Raw genomic sequence first — 20757 nt, forward strand, 5'->3', positions numbered from 1 at the left:
TAAGATATGGTGGTTGCTCTCTTCCTCGGATTTATAAAGGAAGCATCTGTTAACTAAGGGCAGACCCAGATGCTTCAAGTGGTCAGTAGTCAGGAGCCAATGTTTGAAGGCTAGGTAAACAAACCAGTTGGCGCGCGCCGGGGCATTTGCATCCCAAACCAGCTTCTTCCAAGTCTCCTTATTACCTTTGCTTCTCACCATGTTCCAAACAAGTGAGCTAGTGATTTCATGGTTAGCATTAATCTTAAACACCAATTTTGTCTTCCCTGTCTGAGAGATGGGTATTCCTAATATCATTCAGTAAGGAGGAAAGTGAAGCCTCTTCAATTCTATAGATCAGTGAGAGGTGATAGTCATGCCTAACCTACTCATAGAGTTCTCCTTGAACTCTTTGTATAAGGATACCATGACTCCAATCATCCACCCAAAATCTGATCTTTTTCTCAATGCCAGCTTTCCAAAAAACGAGATTTTCTATCAGCATCCGTCCCCAAAAAAGGCTGATCCATGCCCATGAGCCTTTCCATGGCTTCTTAGTAGACCAAAAGCTCCTGATATTTCTGAGATACCACATTCGAATCACAAAGATGATAAGGAGTGGCCCTCTAGAATTTTGCAGCATGTAGTTGCCATAAGTGCTGCGTTCCACTCCACAAGGGCCTAGAGTCCAACACCACCCTCCTCCTTAGGCTTACACAAAATCTTTCCAAGCAACTAGATGGGTGGCCCTAGAGGAGCTATTGTAAGCCCAAAGAAAGTGCGCCATTTTCCTTTTTATAGTGATCAGAGTTTTTTTTTGGCATTCTAAACCCTTTCATCCAGTAGACACCCGAAGTCGTAAGGTTGTGTTTGACTAGGCTCAAACGCCCTGCAAAGGAGAGAAAGTTAGTTTGCCACGCCACCATTTTCCTTTCAAGTCTACCTATAAGATCAGCATAGTGATCCTCCTTCATTTGGCCAACAAAAAAAGGCAAACCAAGATACTTGAAAGGAAGCTTATCAATTTTCCATTCCAAGTTAGAGGACAGTACGTTGGCTTTACTATCGCTGACTCCAAACATGAAGATGGATGATTTCCTCCCATTGATCTTTAGGTCTGCGCAACTCTCTAGCTGGCCAAGGAAGGAGGCAGTCCTAGATAGGGATCTGCAAGTAGAGCTCTGCATAAAAGCAAAACGTCATCTGCAAAAAGAAGAGAGTGAATATTAGGCAAGGAATATGACTTTTTGTGGAGCCTAATGATTCCCCTATTTGTGCGATTTTGGAAGCCACGGCAAAAAAATTCCATGACTATTATGAATAGGTAGGGGGAGAGAGGACCTCTCTATCGAAGGCCCTTCCTCCACTCAAAGATTCTACCTTCTTCCCCATTAAGTAGGATTGAGAAGGTCACCATCAACGCACATGTCATGATACGAGTCACCCATGTAGGGTGAAAACCAAGCATTAGCATGCTATTCTTGAGGAATTTCCATGAAACTCGATCATAGGCTTTTGAGAGGTCCATCTTGAGCATAATCGCTTCACTCTTCCGTTTGTGAAGAAAGTCGACCAAGTCATTCGCCAAGGCCACCTGATCATGAATTATTCTCCCCTTAAGAAAAGCTCTTTTGTTGAGGCTAGCAATGTGGTTCAAGATACTCTGCATACAATTAACCATTACTTTAGAGATGATTTTGTAGAGGCTGTTACAAAGAGCAATAGGGTGGAAATCCTCAATTCAAGATGCCCCGCAAAACTTGGGAATGAGCATTGAGTTGGTATGATTGATGCTTTTGACTATCTTCCCACATTAGAAAGAATTACTAATAGCTTGGTGGATGTGGTACTGGATAGTAGGCCACATGATTCGATAAAAATCATTCACAAAGCCATCAGGACCTGCAGCGCTATCCTCATCTAAACCAAAGACTACCTATTTGACTTCTTCAATGGTGACTGGAGCAAGAAGGGTAGCATTCTGCTCATCTGAAACCATCTCACTGTCTGCAATACCCTCCATAATATCCCCAGTGGCACCATCTTCGTTCATGAAAGCATAAAAAAAAGTGATTGCTCCCTCCATAATCTCTTCCATGGTTTCATACTTGTGTCCATTGACTTCCATAATTTCAATCTTATTCTTCTTAATATGGTTGTTGACAACTGCTTGGATCAGACTTATTTCTCCACATAATTTCTTCTAAGAGTAGGACACAGTTTAGCTCTTGGAGGGACAGATTCCTCCATTGTGGCAGACATGTTGCTTTGATCGATAGCTAGTTGGGCCTGCCCGAGTTGGGCATACAAGAACTTCACCATATCATCTATCCTGCCAAACTCCTCTTTGTTCCATCTATTGAGCCTCTTCTTGACTGCTGTCAACTTACCCACAACTCTTAGCATGGGGCATCCATAATGGACCGTGGCCCAAGCTTCATTGGTAATCTCTCTCCCCTACTATCGTTGAGCCATGGCTTAAAAAATCTGAATCTTTTTTCCCTTCTCTCTTGAAATCTTCTATCTCTCAACTCCATAACCATAGCCTTGTGATCATCGTGGGCAAGCTCTATGTTCAAGGAAACATGCCACCGGAAGGTCATTGGCACCGTAGTGCTTGATGAAACACCAATCAATTTTACAAAGAATACACGCATCTCCTTGTCTTCAATTAGACCATGTGAAGGCATTCGGCAAGGTCTTTATCTCTTGCAAATTACTATCATATATGAATTTATTGAAGAGTCTACAATATTGAGGATGCAGAGCCCTACCAGTTTTGTCACCCTGCGATCTCATTGCATTACAGTCTCCCATCATGATAACAGGACACAAGTTCTTGTTTATTTCCTCCTTTAGGAGACAATAGCAATTGCTTTTCAGTGTAGGATTGTTTGAAAGATAAACCCCAAATACCTTCATCGATCTATTATAACCCCTCATTTTGAAGGATAAAGTGATCCACCATCGAGAGGCTTGGCACTAAAATGCAGATAGTCTGCTTATACGCTAGAAACAAGCGATCCTGGCTATCCCATCAGCTTGCTGTTGGTTAGAGGCAACACCCTCAAAACGTGTGTGCAAAGCAATACTTTCAATGATCGACTCCTTAACAAGAGTGTCAAGGAGAAAAACGACGTTAGGCTTCACATAATTGAGCAGGGAGATGATGTCTCTCTGAGCCGCTGCCCTTGCAGCCTCCGGCACATTCCAGACCACAATTTTCATTGCAAACTTGCCCCCTCTTGGGGACCCTCTGCTTCCTTCATCTTTACTCCCACATTCACCAGCCCTTTGTTCCCTTTCTCCTTCCCCCTATTCAGAGTCTCATCTCCATTTCCTACCTTTGTCTTTCTTTTCTTCTGGCGAATCAGTGTCCAACCTTCATGCTCCTCCACTGATGGGCTTTTGTCCACCCCTAGTTTTCGTTGACTTCCACCTTTCATTACCAAGGGGTTCTTTGATTTGTTAGGTGGCCACCCTTGCCCCCTCGTAGCCTGGTTCTGGCTATTTGGAGACTGGTAAGTATTTTCCACACATACCGACACTCCTCTGTTCCTCTCAGCCCCTGCTAGAAATGAAAAGGTTGGAGGAAAATCTACACCATGCATCCATTCCTTGTCATTTACAACACTGATCTTATGAAAAGGATTAGTAGCCAGAGGTATCGGGTTAGTACCTGAGGTGCGATGGTTGGGAACCGAGAGGGGGTAGGACTTCCAATCTTGAGCTACAAGATTCTTTTGCAGAGGTTTCTTCTTGCCTAGTTCAACCACAGTTTCGTCACTCTATAATGCCCTGCATTGAGCAATTCCTTTGATCTGGCTAGAGGCTTGGGGAGAGATCGCCACTGGCTGCTTGTGCCCCCTACCCATGGCATGAACTATTTTATGGGCATGTGAAGAGATGTCATCCCCCCATCTGCCTTTGGTAGGAACTCTTTGTTTCACCCTTACGGTTACTTTGTCCTAGGGAGACTACACAGGGCAGGCACTATCATTACATTCTACCTTCTGTCTACAATTAGCAACAAGGTGCGCAAGGGCACCACATCTTACACAGTAGATGATCCGAGATTGGTAAACGACTTCTTGTTTAATGACTCATCCTTCCCCCAAGTCCAATTTGATTGATGGCCGTGGGTGGAACATCACAGGGACTTCAAGTTGAATCCTCGTGAAACCTAACTTATCCCTATTTGTTGTGCACTGGTTCGGTGCCACAAAAACTCCATTGATGCTTTTGGCCATGGACTGATACGAGTATCCATTCTAGAGATTGATGGGCAAACCCAAAGTAAGACTGTTTGGTCCACAGTGATTTTCATCTCCTGCCCTAGGACCCGTTGACTAGCAATCAATGTTCAAGCCCACACTTTCCATCCCCTTTTGGCCAGCACAAGTGGATCTCTTCTTAGATGTCCAAGAAAAAAAACAAAAACAAAACAATGGTTTTGGCTATCATATTAAACTTGCTCATATTATTGAACCCAACACCTTTATCAATTTTATATACTTGGAGTCAGTGTCAAGAATCCAATTTGACTAAATTAAGAAGATATATAATGCTAAATCAAACATACATAGACCATATCATAAGCTTGTGTTAAAGACATGGTTTTAGCATAACAACAACTTTAAAAACATATAAACTTTCAACGCTAAGATCGAGCTTCAGCAACATAGTTTCAGTGTCACAGATTAAGTTAAAATTTTTAGTAAAAGAACAACTAAATTCCAACCTTCATCGACCTTCCATGGACATAATAAGGTCAAAACTGGTGTGGCGATAGGTAGGGAGCTTCTGGTGCCGTTTTGTGGTGAACTGATCCTTTGATTCAATTTCCAAAGAAGAGAATACACAATTATGCACATTTAAGAGCCTGACTTTTAAGAATGTGAAGTTTAGAGAAGTAAAAATGCATATTATATATCGACAAGTAAATAATAGAAATTCAACTTTATTGTGGTAAGAAGATTGATTGGCTTTCACTTTCATTATATGAAGGCTTCAAAAAGGGGAATCTATCGCAAAAGGAACATCGTAGCAATTTTTACAACTTTTGGTTAGGTTGGAGTTGTAGTTAGACACTTAGAGGTCGTTTAATGGCCACATGACACGTAGAATAGAATGCACATGTCCTGTTTAGTTGATTTTTTCATCAAACACTGTCCATAGGACAGGCTGGACACGACGGACGATTGGACAAGAGTATAGATTATATTTTTGTTCCATTCTGTTCCGAGCTAACTCTTGGAACAGACAGAACAACGTCTCCCACCCCTGACCCCGAGCCCCCAACCCCGTTGTCTTTCTCTCCTTCTCCTCCGTCTCCACTCTCGAGCTGCCATTCTCCTCCATCTCCACCCCCATCCCTGTTGTCTTTCTCTCCTTCTCCACCCTCGAGCTGCCCTAGCCCTTTCTGTTTCTCTCATTCTCCTTTGTCTCCATGGGAGGGCGACCGTCAGATGCTTTTGTTCCCGTCTGCTGAAAAATATCGCTCCTCTGCTTCTTCCTCTTCTTCCGCATCTCCACCTTCTCCCCTTTCTCTTCATCCTCACACTTCCACTTCTGCTAATCTAGTTTTGGCCTCTCCTGCTCGCTATCCTTATTCAGGAAAGAAGGGGTGGAGTTTCATTTTCATGTGAGCATGAAAGATTCAGATGGGGACAACCGGAAGCGAAATGACACCTCTCCCTACCCGTACTTCGAAACGCAACCCCACCTCCGAAATGATCCCTTTTTCCTCTTCAAAGTTCAAACCTGTCTCATTTTCTGCCTTCTCTTTCTCTTTTCCTTTTTCTCTTGAAATTAAAGAAAGGTCCTGTGAAAGCGAAGACAAGGATGACTTATTTCGACTCCTCTTTTTGGGATTTCAATGTCTTTCTTGTGGTTTCAGGCCCGCTGGAGTCATTGAGGGACTTATCTGCCCCCATTGGTCTTTCCCGTTCATCGGCCTCTTCAGTTGGAAGAAGGAAGAAAGACGTGGAGCTTTCTCTTTCTGAGAGATTGAAGATTTTGGTAGTGGCAGTGAAGTGAGTAATCCCTTCTCTTTCTCTCCCTCTTTCTCTTGAAACTGTAGTTGGTACTTGTCACTCTGCTCGAGCTTCGTCTCTGTTGTTTTGAGCCAGATTATGCAGGCTTCCATGACAGTCACATCTACTCTCATTCTCAAAAAATTTTCTCAGTGTCGAAAGTCCTATCTAAATTTTTCATTAGCCAACTAGGGAGGGAATAGAGTTGGCACCAGACATGATAGTGATCATCATGTCTAGTGCTGATGGCAGAGCCCTCCCCATCAGTAAATTGTTTATGGTCATGAAAGGTTTGCACAAAGTTCAGGACGTTAGAGGGAGGCAAGTTTTTGGCATGGATAAGGTTAGAGGTGCTCAATGTGTGCTGACCAATAGAGCTTGGATGGTTTTAGGTTAGGTCCTTGTTGCCAACAGATGTGCTCTAGGAGATAGATCCCTGAGAAATGTCGTTTCTGCAGAAAAACACATTCATGGGCGAGCAATTACCTTCTTGGGTATATAACATTGTTGGATTGGCTGAAATTGACTTCGAAAGATCGGATCTCCAAATGGTCATATAAAATTCAATTACAAGAAATTTAGCTCATGTATGAATAGAAATGAATCTAAACACGTTGTTGACATGCATTGAGAAACGACAATTTGGGTTTACATGAATGGCTACAATCCCTTATGATAAAGGGTTATGGCTATTTATACTAATTAGCCATTTTTCATTTTCCAAGAAAGGTCTAGGAAAGAGTTGTAGACTCTATTGAACCAACTACCAGTGCTCGGACCTGAAACATGGGGAGTTCACTGAAGCAGAAGAGAAGGCCATTATGAAGCTTGTCGAGAACAGACAATTTGGTGCCAGTCTATTAGGGATATGCTTGACCTAATGAAATAGAAACTTGGCAGAACTACTTGGGTTATGACAAGGCAAAAAATTGAAATCGAACCAATAGAACATTAAGAACAGTGACAAATAAAGAGATTTAGCTTTGTAGATTTTCTGAAAGTTTTCATATTTTTTCCGTGTATAAATTTTAGGCGCATTTGATGGCAGGACTTGTTTTCATGCTTATCTGACCATGGAAGTCCTTTTTTGTCATATAAACCTTTGCTGAATGTCTGCAATATTTTGTGTTTGACTATGTTACTTTGTAGATAAAATCTATCTGCTATTACATGCTTAGTGTGCTCTGGAGAGCCAAAAACTTTCATCCATAACTTACTGGTTGTTTATCATCCACGTGAATTGTCTTCGCATTGGACAAATCCACTCCTATCTTTCTAAAAAGAATAAGAGCATTGTCTGTTGTCCTTCAATTGTCTCTAGCTTCTTGTGAATCTCTGATGTAAATATTTTATAGTTTTGGTTCTCCTCAACTATATTCTTTTATCCTATTATGACCTTACAAGAAGCAAATAGTTAGATTGGAATGCTCTTGCTGTGTCCTACTCTCACATTTTGCTAGAGTAGGCAATCTCTGTGGTGTTCTTTGACGGTATAACAAATTTTGGCAGCATTAGCTCTTTTACTTCAACTGATTTAACAGGCAAGCAATGTCTGTCTTGGTACTTAGGAAAATAATTTTGTTTTGTACTTTGGTTGATATCTTAACATTTTAATAGAAAGCAAACAGTTTTCCATTAAGATAGAAACCTGTAATCTATGACTTGAATACTTACCTTGGAGATTGGTTTAAGAGTCAGACAACCAAATGCATGCGAAGATGAAAGGCCTTTTGATATTGCTCGATAGATTTATTACATATGATTATAAGAAATTTTAAGTTGGACTCAGAAAAAGCTGGACAAGACAAATGGGTCCTTGATGCCTTGGCAAATAAGTTGCTGGCAAGAATTTTATGCTTTGTTCTTTTTTGCTTATACTTGAGAACTTGTCTATCTTACATTTGAAACCCTTGTTTTATATTCCAAAATCTGATGAAAATGTCTATTTAGTCACTGTAGATAAGCCTGAGAACCGATTTGCTAAATTTGCTCTAATACAACTAAATGGTTCTTCAAGTTAAGAAAAAAATCATGAAGGACAAGTGCTTCCTGGTCTTATTGGAATATCTATTCTTAGAATCATTAAACAAAAGCCAATGGTTTTTTTTTTTGGAGGTTATGTGGATTTCAAGCATTAGTTTTGGCATATGCAGCTTATATTAACATTTTAACATGTGATAATCTGATGTACAGTGGGGAATTGATTCTTTTATTTATAGTATCTCTTGTTAGAGAACTTTTATTCAGGTGTTCTTCATGCTTTACTGCAGGCATGTGAGTGACAAAGAAAAGCATTTTTACGTGCTGTTTATGGATTTCTGATTGTCATCTTGAAAAAATTATTGACAGCATATTGATTTTTATTTATGAAGAAATCATAATCCCATTCTTTGACTTGGCTCATAATAACATAATCTTTAGTTAAGCATTTGATGTTGTGTTCTACAGCTCTGCTTGCTAGTTAAACAAGTTATTGAAAAATGGACCAAAAGAAGAACACCCACCTGGAAAAAAAAGGGGGTAAAAACAACCTTTACATAAAGCTGATCTGCCAATAACTTGACTTTCTCTTTCATGGTGGGGACAAAGATGACACCAGTGAGCATCCACTAGATGGAGTGGGTCCCTTGGATAAGGAAATGGGGTTTCACTTGAGTTGGCACCTAGAAGGACGTGATATAGTTCAAGAATTTTTCAAAATTATTTCTAGTAATATAAATAGATCGGGTATGGAATCTAAATCCAATATGAAGTAAAATTACATAGAATCTGATTAATTCAAGTGCAGTAAAGGCTGGATCTAACACAAGATTCGACTGCACCTGAATTGTTCATAGCTTTCAGCTAATGACTTTTATTCCATTTTCCATGCATACAAAATCAATCAACAACCCTGAATTGAGCCTGAGCTACAAAATTATATTGTAGTTTGTACTGCTTGCAAATATTTCATCATTCGGTCTTCCTCCATGTTCTTTATCATCTATTACAATATATAAAGAGTTATGTTCTGCTTTCACTTTTTATACTGTTGTTGTATATTTTTTTATTCCCACAAGTCAATTGTTTAAACTTATTTCATGTAACTAAATTACTTGATCTTCTTGTATTTCTACTTGTTAAACTTAGATGAGTAGCCACCATGAAAACTACAGTGAGATGAAGATCAAGTGTGGTTTTTATTTGACATGATGTTAGAGCAAGCTAAGATTCCTAGAATGTGCACATCTTGTGGACTAAAAAAAAACAGTTATGAAGGTCGTTGAACAAAAAATGATGGAAGCATATGGACCAATGTTTATATTAGAGAAAATTTGAAACAAGCTGAAAAGAGCAAAACCTGACTTGCAAGTGATGAAAGAGATGCTTACTGCTTCAGGATTTGGGTAGGACCCAGATAAAAAAATTATACAAGCAGATGATAACTTGTGAAAAGAGTATATACAAAAATACCCAAATAGAAAAAAATATATATAGCCAACAACATGGAAGTATTATGAGCATGCAATGGAAATTTGGAAATCTTCCACTGCATTGGGTGATAATAGGAGTGACATAGATAGTAGGACACTAGATGATGTACAAATAAATGTGGATGAACAAGATGTGAATGATTTTCAGTTACCTACTTCACCAAGAAATAGTAATGCTCATACTCAGGGAGAAACCTCTAACAGTACAAGGGGAAACAAAAGAGCGAGAACTTTCACAACCATGAATGATGATATTTTTGAAACCATTTGTCAGTACATATCACAACTTGTGGAAACCCAACCTATAGCTATTTTGCTGAAGACTGGAGCAATTTTAAGAGATATGCATGCAAAAGGAGAAATACTTAATCATTTGTTTTTCAGATAAGTCGATTTACTTTTTAGTTTTGATAAAACAAACACTTTTCTTATGATGCCACGTGAGTTGCAGGTTACTTGGTTGCACATATAGATTGGCTAAACGATAAGTAATGTTTGTAACTGAGTATCGTTATGGAGGTTTGTAATTATGCATTACTTTGATGTGTGCAACTATTTGTAATTTGTGATATATTATAATTATTTGTAATAGTGTATTTTTTATTGTTTATAATTTGTTATATATTGTAAATAGTTATGAATTCATGCATGAAATTGTTTTTTATTCCACAATTTTTTACAATTAAATAGTATTTATTCTCATGAATTTGTGTATTTATTATTAGGATGGATGAAATATCCACAGTTATTTTTATTATATGATTGATGATGGAACGCTTGAAAACTCAAGGTAGACCTACTAGAAATTTAGTACACACTAATTGACTAGCAAAGGCCCAATTTGTGCATGACTATATGCATGGACACCCTAGAAATTGTTTAGATCTATTGAGGGTGGATCAACGAACATATGCATTATTATGCAGTTTGTTAAAAAGTAGGGAGTTATTGTGTGATGCAAGAGAAATCGAAATTGAAGAACAAGTAGTGATGTTTTTCGTTACTTTGGGACATGATCAACGAAATCGACGAACTCAATATGATTTTCAGCACATAGGACAAACAATTTGTAAATACTTCAACTTAGTTTTGAAAGCGATTCTCTGTGTTGCACATGAATACGTGAGACATAGAGATGATACTACACCAGCTCAAGTTAGGGGAAATCTATGTTTCTTTCCATACTTTAAGGTAAACAACCACAATGCACAATAGATATAGTCAATATTTTTATTTTTTGAAAACATTTAGAATACTAACACATATTACATATCAATAGGATTTTTTGGGAGCAATGGATGGTATACACATTCCAGTATTGTATAGTGTACTAGAAGAAAATCTTCATCTATTAGAAATTCCACATGGTAAGAAAATAAATATCAATGGTTTAAATTTACTATCATCAATTTAATTGTTTGACTGACAAAACACGTATTGTTGATTATGAAATAGGTACATATTATCTTGCTGATGTTGGTTACCCAAATATTGTTGAATTATTAACTCCGTATAGAATATATCAGTACCATCTATCAATTTAATGTGTTTGGATCTAGGCAAATTGAGACAAAAGAAGAATTGTACAACTATAGACACTCATCTTTGCACACTACTGTGAAGAGAGTGTTTGGTTTGCTAAGACAAGGTTTCGGATTTTGAAGAATCATGTGTCATATCCGATATCCACTCAAGTTAAAATTATACAAGCAGCATGTGTTATTCATAATTTTATAATCAACTACAATCCAAATGCTAAATAATTTCATTTTGATGATATAAATGATAGTGAAGTAAGTGAAATTATAAATGATGATGAAAATAATGAACAAACGCAAATAAGTGACAACAACAATGAACTTTGTGAGTACTTCAACAATGTGGAATGATTATGTTTCAAGTAAGATACTCATTGTCTAACATTCTCATTATATTATATGTCATTGTTTTAGTTATACTTGATTATTTTAATACTTTATGGTGATAATCTAATTATTTGTTTTCTTTTTCATTTCTGAAATGTAGGAACCAAACGATGATACCTCTTCTCAAGTATTACATGGTTTTGACGGAAAGAGTAGTGTGAAGGATAGAAGATGACTATATAGGAACCATATTTTTATGTCAATGTACTCCAACATATGGCTTACAACAGTTGAACATTTTAGACTATCTGTATTTTGTAGTTTTACTTGATACTGATGACTATATAGATGTTTGATAAATGTTTGAACATTTTACAGTAGTGTTGTTTTTGTTATATATATGAATCTATTGCAAGAGTTAATTGTGCTATAATATTATGGATCATGTAATTGAATGTATTGATTTGCATATAACATGTTGTTATGAATTTTATACTTGTTTGGAGATAACATGTTCAAAAAATAAGATATCATATAGCGGATAGAACAAATATAATAGCCAAAATTGATTATAGAAGGCACAAACACCAGATAGAACAGACAGTTCGAACAAAACATAAACAAACACTAGATAGGACAGACAGAACTGACCATGGAAGACAAAAACATTGGACAGAACAGATAGATCGGACAGGACGAAAACAAATGTCAAACAGGATGGACAGAAAAGATAGAGCAGACATATGCGAAACAAATGTCGAACAAGAGAAACATAGTGTTATATTCTTAAAATCATCAAACGGTAGACAAGAAACATCATTGTCCATAAGGACATGACAATAGTGTGATGAACAGAATGTCCTGTTTGTTTTGTTCCGATGGACAACAATCAAATGACCTCTTAGAGGGCGTTTGCTTTGAGTAACACTATGTTCCAAACACACAATGTCCTTAAAAATAAAAAGGTGTGACACCACCAAACACCAGACAGAAAACCATGGGGGACACATAGTTCTCCTTCTATCCTTTGAGAACAAATCTTTGTGTTCTTATGTCATATGCCCTCCCTTTCCACAAACAAGGTGATCCTTTTTGTCGAAACCGTTTTCGCTCGAAACCCTCACACTCTTTTGCTATATGCCCTCACATTGAAAACCCTTTATCGTTGCTCGCTGTCTCACTCCCCTGTGCACTCGTCGTCTCACTCTCGTAATACTCTCTCTCTCTTGCTGCTGATCTGTTGACTCTGCTTTCCCTGCCATAACACCAACTTGCAGCTGGCTCGGTGGAGCTGCTTGAGTCGCCATGGGAAACATATCGTCCCCTTGTTGCAAGGGCTAAAAAACCGTCAAGTGAGGGCTGCCATTTTTTGAAAGAAGATCCTTCAGAGCAACTCTCTTTCTCGTCCTGGTAGTAAAGAGTGTTTTTTTCCTTCTAGTAATCTCTTGCTTTTTTCTCTATTGGATGACAACCGCGTTTGTTTGGGTGCTCAAATGACAAATCATGAAAAATTTATTGATTTTCCCCCCTTTCATTCAAAACTTTATCCGATCAAAGTGGGATTTCTGTCAATGGTATAACCATTTTTGTTGTCATATGTTAACCTCTCTATTTTGCAGATTGGGGGCCTTCTTCTTTTGTTGGTTTCTTTAGGATTTTGTATTCTTTTTTAAACATTTATCCGATTAAAGTATGTAGCAAACTCTGCCTTCGAGCAGCACTGGCAGTCACAAAAGAATCTGCAGCGGCGGGGGTAATGGCCATGTGAACCATCCCTGTAACAATAGCCATCTACAGTCGCCTCCTTCTTGTCTGCACTCAGAGAAAGTTGCAAGCAAAGCAAACAAGGGAAGAGCAATTTTAAGTGTTTGTGAAAATGCCCAACAGGCAAAAAGACTAAACAAGAAAAAGGAAAGAAGATGAAATTAAAGAAAAGACAGAGAAATGTATGATATTTATTAATGGGGAGGTGGAAAACTACGTGTTTTACATGTAACTATGCATGTTAAAAAGGCTAGCAATTAGGTATCTATATGTTTGACAGCCAACCATGAACATAAAGCCCTTATTAGTAAGGGCCTGTAGTAGAAAAGGAGAACTATCTTTCTAATTTATGACCAAACGATAAGCCTTAGGTAGGAATCTCTCCTAAGAGATTTGGTTTTGTCAATGAAATCTATTTTATATTTGCTTTACCACAACTAGCATTCTTATAATCACCCTAATTTTTTCCAAAATGCTATGCTCTTTTACCAAAACACAAAACCCAATTTTCAAAACAAATTAGATCCAAAACCCAAGTTCAGATCCAAATCAAGCATTTAAAACTCAAAATCCAAAATCGAGTTCAAAATAACAAAGTTTGGTGCTATAAGTGTCGCCGTGAGCATGCATAGACCTCTCCCTTGTTTTACGCTTCGTCCTCGCACCAAAATATGTTTTTGAAGCTTGAAACGAAGCCAACCACTCTTTTATACCGAAAAAAACCAATTTTATACACTTTTTATAACACATGCCCTCAAGCGCAGAAATGCACTGCATGTGTTGTCAAACCCCATTTTTTCTTCAAAATCAATCATTAAGGAGCGTTATCCCTGCCTAAACCTCAAAAATGAATTTGCAGGTCTAATGGCCAATCATGCTCATTTCAAACCTATTTCTTTAAAAAAATGAAAATAATTCAAGATTATTTGAAATTCGTATGAAAATGTTATGAAATTCAAAAAAATTTGAATTTTGAGTTTTGGCTCCAAAACTCTCTATAAAAACCCCCATTATCCTCCCTTTTGGGAATGAGCTAGCCTTTGGAGAAGCTCTAGTGCATTTTCACTTGAAAACTTAGAGTTTTTAGCTCTCTTCCTTCATTTCCTTCTTCTTCTTCTTTCATTCTCATTCTTCTTCTTCTTCTCCAACTTTGGGAGCAAGCTTTATCAAGCTACAACTCTTCAAGGGAGCACCAAAGATTTCTTGGAGGCCACCTCTTCATCACCTTGGAGCTCTATTCAAGGTGAGTCTAGGATCATTCGAAGCAAGGTTGATCATTTTTTCCTAAAATCATTCTCATTAGAGGTAGGTAACCAACATTTCGCTCCATTCTTTCATTTGTTTCTTCCCTTCTTCATCTTCCCATGGCCATATAAGATAGCTCTAAAATATCTATTTTAGAGTCAAGAAGTTATTCTTAAGTGCAGCGAGAGCATGAGAAGGTGAATTAATATTTTGTTTTATTATTGAATCATGTTATCTCTTTTCTTGAATATAACCTTGTTTTGCTTCTTCCATTTCCTCTCCTCTTCATCTTCATATGGCCATATGAGATATCTCTCAATCTATATTTTAGAGTCAAGAAGCTATGCTCGAGTGCACCGGGAACATGAGAGGAGGAGATGATATTTCATTTCATGATTGCATCATATTCTATCATTTCTTGAATGTAGCCTTGTTTTGGTTTCTCTATTTTCTCTCTTCTTCATCTCCCCATGGCCATATGACATAGCTCTTAAATCTCTATTTTAGAGTAAAAAAGCTATGCTCGAGTGCACCGGGAGCATGAGAAGATGAGATAATATTCCATTTTATGATTGAATCATGCTCTTTCTCTTTTCTTGAATATTGCTTTGATATTATCTATGCATAGTTGTTTGATTTTCCATTTATATGCGAATGCATGGTGAGAATGAGAGTATGGTTTGAGACTCTTTATTCTTATGCTAATTGGTGTTTGTCCAACCCAGGGAAAACCCTCACAAATATATACATGTTAATAAGCATTTTCATGTTATTTTGCGCTAGTTTCTTTTATAATCATTCGATTAGAAAACCTAATGAGCACCTTATCATGTGATTTGTTTTTCTTCCATACCCAATTGTGGAAGAAACATATTCCCTTGTAACAAACAAAATAACTATGTCTTATGTTCATATAAAAAAAAAATTGAAATCATGCTTTCCAAAATATTTTCAAAAGAACCCTTTCTAATGTGGCTTTGGAGACTTATCTTAGACTCTTACATGAGTCCAAGCTCCCTTCCGGCCTACAACAAACTTGAAGTCGGTTATTTTAAGCCATTTTTTGATTTCTAATCTCATGGAGACACATATGTATATACATGATATACATATATGTGCACATGATGGTTCCCTTCATCCTTCTCTCTCTATGTTTTCACATTCTGTTTTACAAATTTTCATATACACATGAATGTGTATATACATGTGTTCTATTTTCTCAATCCTGAATCTTTTATTTCTCTTTTTAAGTTCAATGTCTTCTCCTACAAATTTCTTATATACATACATATATTTGTATATCCATATATAAATGTCTGGATATAAATTTTCCTATTTCTTTACCTCTGCTCTCTTTCTATTCAAATCAATATCATTTTTACACACTTTCATATATATGTACATGTGTGATGGTATGTACACATATATGTAAATTTTTTCATATCTCTCTCTCTCTATCTCTTTCTTTTTATGAGAGTATTTCATATTTTCCATTCTTCTTGAACAAATTTCTCTCAAAATCTTTTTATTTACTGACTTCACTAAGACAAAAATTCAAGTAATGACTCAATATTAAATTCATGTTTGACGGTCTACAACCCCAATCCATTTTCAAAAACTTTTTCTTCTTATTTATGATAGTTACCAAAACAAAAATCTTAGATGTATGTTACGGTATGAATGTTTTTAGATGAATGTTATAGTAGGAATGTTTTATTCTTTTTTAATCACAATGGATCAATGCATTCATGCATTCAAACATTCATCAAGCATATCTCCAAAAGAATTTAAGCAAGATGAGATGGAGCTCTAAGTAGCTAGTAATCGAATTAGAGCAAAATCTCAAACCTACTTAAAGTCTTAAGAGAACAATTAAATGACTTCAAAATTATTTCCCAAACTTTCTAAATGATATTTATAAAGATTTTCCAATTCTAGTTTTTCCTAAAATATTTCACATTCTCAAATTCTTCCTCAAGAACCTTTTCAAAAGTTTGAAATATCAAACTTTCATTATTTTTCTACACCACATATAGAATGAAAAAGATGCTTAAGCGAAAAAGAAATGCATCAATAATAAACATAGTCCTTGGGTTGATTACCCCCGGTAAAGGCACCGAGAACGGTCGATCCTCGTACCGACGAGGGAGTCCCTTTCTCTGTCATTTTCAAAACAAAACTCATTTTTCTGGAGCACTCCAAAACCAATTCCGAATTTTGGGGACACGAACAGATGACGACCATGATGGGACCCGTCATCGTTTGGCTATGATTGTCATTGATGCATTTTTATTTGCTTGAACATGTCACATATTGCCGCTAATAAAGCATGTCCCCTATTTTGGCCTTGACCACATCGGTATTTCATTACATTACTTGATGATTGTGCTTGCTTTTTTGCATGTAAGACTAATTGAGGAGGATCAATCATGTTCACTTAGATTTAGGATCAAATACAACCCTCCTCAATTTAAGGCTTGTTTAAAAACAATGTTTGCTCTTCTATTTATTTTAATCATCATTTTTGGTAACATTGCATTAGAGACAACTGATTTTGCATGATTTCTCATATTTCAAAATTCCTCATACTTATTTGTCTTAGTCATCATGTTGCCGGTCTTGGTCTTAGACGGTAGTACAAGACTAAGCCTTACAACTGGAGCACACCTTGGGCGGGAAAAGCCCCTTTGTTAGTACAATGAGTGGTAATTTGTGGTATATCGACGAATGATAAAAAAGAAGTTGATGAACCCTACACTTAATTGCTTAAGGAAGAATCTATGCTAGTACTAAGCCATTCAGCTAAAATATATAAGCATAACTTGACATTGGATTATCATGACATAAAATTATCTCAATTAGGTCCTTATATTCATGTTGTCCAAAATTATTTCAAATGATATATGGATGTGCATAAAACCTTGTGTGATGTTTTACAACCTCATTATATACCTCTACTCTATATTGTCTTTGTCAACTTAATCAATCTTTTTCACTAATTTAATCTCTACCCTTCAGAGTCATCATTCAAGATGTATTCTTTCCAACATGGTGTCACCTTCCCATATGATTACATGCTTTTTGGGGAAGGACCCGAACGGTCTACTTACATATCTCTCGAGTCTAAACCTTTGTCTCCCGAATAGTATTGGTCATGGCATCCCACCTTCTCTCGAATGTTTCCTTACTACTTTGAAGAATGTGGGCTAGAGACAGTGGCAGACAGAGGAATGCAAACAGTGGATGGAATTTGGTGCATGCAATTGCCGAGAGATTGAACCCAAGGACCTCCTCTTTTTGGTTTCCATGGGAAGAAATGACAGTGTTATTAAATGAACTTGCTGAAATACTACACCTACCCGCCCCAACTGGTGACCCAAATGAACCATTAAAGAAACAATTCCTCATGAACCCGACTAAGGTTAATGCAAATGACCTTATAGCTCACTTTACTAGATGAAAAACTTGGCCTCTAGTTGAAAAACATGAGAGCCAAAGCATCAACCTGAAAAACTTGTATGAAGAATTTGGAGCGTATGTTGTACCATCTACTTTACCTCAAAAAGCCATAGGCAAAATTAAATATTGTATGATGCTCTTCACACTGGGAGTGACCTTTTCACTGATGGAAGTGACCTCATAGATGTTCGTATTGCCCAACTTTTTCGGATATGGGGGCATAGTGAGACCCGACACTTGTCCGTAGCATGACAGCCTTGGCTTTTCTGTACCGAGGACTCATCCGCTTCACCTTTGGGGATGTTGATTTCATAGAAGGATGCACATATGCTTTGCAATTGTGGTTTCTCAAGCACACAGGATCCCAAGCCAGTCAATTCAGAAACACTGATGGAGCATTGACAATCTTAGAACAATACTACCGTTTGATCGAGCAGTTGGATGGAAGTGAGATCATTGGGGACTATTGTGATTGTCGTCAGGGCCCGCCTCGATACACCCACCATCATCATGGGCGTACCACACGCTTGGGCCCTTACTTCATAGTTGATTATTGTGCTGATATATGCATGATATAATTCTCTCAAAGGCAGAAGATGATTCCTCTGCATACACCAATCAAAGTTGTTCCTGAATTCGATCTCAATTCTCCTCAATGGGCGGCATTGTTTACAGTAGTTCGATAAGAATGAAAGACACAGATATCATACACTTGGTTCACAGACTCAGTAGTAAAGAAGGAATATGCCGAGTGGTGAGATGCCAACTGACCACCATCCATCCTTCCTTAAAACTTCATGTTGTCAACTTTGTATTCTTTATGTCATCTTCAGTCGTTGTCATCTTTGTTAGTGTTTTCTTTGGATGTAGCTTTTAAAAAACTCTTAATTCAATTTGACCTTCATTTTGTCATTATTTCCCTTCAATGATTCTTCATTTTCCTATCTCATGAGGTGAATACTTAAAAGCCAACAAGATGTTTTAGACCATATTACAAGCTAAACAGGCACCTCAGAACGAGGCTTCATCTTCTGAGCTTAGGTCAGAAACACTTGGCCTCCCAGCAATTGAGCTAGAACGCTACCATATCTTCCGGTTGTTCATAGAGCGATTCCTGAGGCATCAAGAAGAACAAAAGGCCCTGATGGTTACTCCAGAATTAGAAATTGAAAAAGCTATCAAGCAGAAGAGAAAGAAGAAAAACAACAAATCTTCTCCTACAGATCAGGATGAAGCATTTGGGTTCAGATTCAACAACTAGTAAGGAGGAAAAACCCAAACTACTTCATCTCAATAAGAAAAAGACAACAAAGAAAAGCAAGAAGAGAAAATAAATTATAGAAAAAAGCAGCTCACCTAGCCCTATCACCACTGAAAATTCGGAAGAAAAACCCAAAAGAAAAAGAAAGCATACCAAAAAGGCAAAGAAGTACATCCCAAGCAGCAGCTCGGACAGTGAGAGTTCTATAGAGAAAGTAAAGGAGATCAAGGGCAAAAAGAAAAAGACAAAGCTAGAATTAGTCGAATCAAGTGATGATGAATGTATGACTAAGTGTAGGTTTTATGAAATGGAGAAAAAAATGAACAATCTTGAACTTAGAGGAAAAGGAAAACACTCATACTCATGTGAGGATTACTACCTTGGTATTGAAGGGGACGAAGATGCAAAAGGCTTACTCAAGGAGTTTGCCAGATATGATGTAACCACATGACCACATGTTCATCTTTCAACTTTCTTCAATGATTGCTACAAAATTCAAGCAAATAACAGAGCTTTGTTTTGCTATTTTTCAAGAAGTCTTGAATGCATCGCCGCACAATGGTACAAAGAAAATGTCAACCCAGTCAAACTAAACAAATTTGACAAATTGATTAACATGTTTATCAAAAGATTTAAGCAAAATGCTCCATTGGCTCCAACCCTCCGTACCATTTGCAGTCTCCATTAGAAACATAGAGAAAAGGCTCAAGAATTCATTCAAATATGGAGAATTCAATGCAACAAGATGAAGAAACCCATTTCTGAAACACAAGCTTTGTCACTCATCAGGAAAAATCTTGCCCAACCCTTGAAAAGTCTCATCCGCAATGCCCTGATCAAGACCTTTACCGAGTTGATTGAACAAGCAAATTCAAAAGAGGAAGGAATTGAGGAAGGTGATTTTGATGGAATCATTGCTCTTAAGTACAAAGAAGATTGAAAGAAAAGAAGGAGGACACAATTGCCTGCACACTTTATAGCTAATGCCGGCATTCGAAAGGACAACAACGGCAATAGTTATAAGTAGGACAAAGAAATCAATCAAAAGAAGAACATGCAGTTTCCCAAATGCAATGATGAAAGGAAAAACAAACACCCAGGCTGGAGTTATGATCATAAATTCACTCCTCTCAATCTGTCCCATGAGAAGATCCTGGAATACCTCCTTGTCAAAGGAACTATCGTCTTGCCAAAAGTATCGGAGCCTCCGAAAATGATGGGAGGAGATAAAGAAAAATTATGTAAGTTTCATCGTGCATCTAGTCATAACACTGAGGATTGTTTTGTCTTCAAAAACATTATCTAAAACTTCATCAACAAAGATCTCAAGATTGGTGATGATAGCATCCCTGAGGTATTAAAGAATCAATTTCCTGATCATGGGAAGGTGGCAGTAGCCACGATCACCATAGGGACTCCACTCTCATATCATCTACAGGAACACATCCGACCTTGTGATGGAAGCAGTTCACACAAAGTCATGTTAACAAATCATGAAAACAAACCTCTCGATTTTATTGTTATGATGAACGGCAAGACAGGAAGTTCATCCAAAAGAATTCCCATAATCCGAAAGACTTTATCCTACGAAGCGGTGATGATGAATCATTAGATGACTCTTCGGACGATGATCCATGCTATTTGGATGAGGTTCTCCCCTTGGAAGAGCGTATGGT

The sequence above is a fragment of the Nymphaea colorata genome, chromosome 3, assembly GCF_008831285.2.
Source record: "Nymphaea colorata isolate Beijing-Zhang1983 chromosome 3, ASM883128v2, whole genome shotgun sequence".
NCBI classification, from domain to species: Eukaryota; Viridiplantae; Streptophyta; class Magnoliopsida; order Nymphaeales; family Nymphaeaceae; genus Nymphaea; species Nymphaea colorata.